Source organism: Octodon degus, unplaced genomic scaffold, assembly GCF_000260255.1.
Source record: "Octodon degus isolate 3935 unplaced genomic scaffold, OctDeg1.0 scaffold00287, whole genome shotgun sequence".
NCBI lineage: Eukaryota > Metazoa > Chordata > Mammalia > Rodentia > Octodontidae > Octodon > Octodon degus.
In genome coordinates this window covers 947,093-947,567 of record NW_004524863.1, presented here as the reverse complement: position 1 = coordinate 947,567, position 475 = coordinate 947,093, and positions in this window count along the sequence as shown.

Sequence of the window (475 nt, the reverse complement as noted above, 5' to 3'; positions counted from 1 at the left end):
CGGGGCTGGCTGGCATGTGGTGCTGGGGGATTGAACCGTGGTCCCTGTGCTTTTTTTAGCTTGTTCTAAGTAGGTGCTTTAGACCACTGAGCCATCTCACCAGCCCAGGGAGGTCTGATTTATTTAGTTATTTTATTTTATTTTTTGTTCAGTTCTATTCCTCTTCTGGGTATCTTTCTGGAAAAAATTTTAAAACATCATACTATAGCAATATATTTGCACTGATGTTTATAGCGGCACAATTTGTAACAGATAAATCTTGGAAACAACCCAAATGCCCACCAACCAAGCAATGGATAAAAAAGATGAGGTCTTTTTATATAATGGAGTACTACTCAGCTATAAAGAAGGATACACTTGAAACTTCTTTAGGGAAATGACTGTAACTCAAGACCATACTCATAAGTGAAATAAGTCAGACTTACGTGTGTTAACATCATCTTGTCTCCCTAGTGTAAGAACCTGAAAGAGTAAG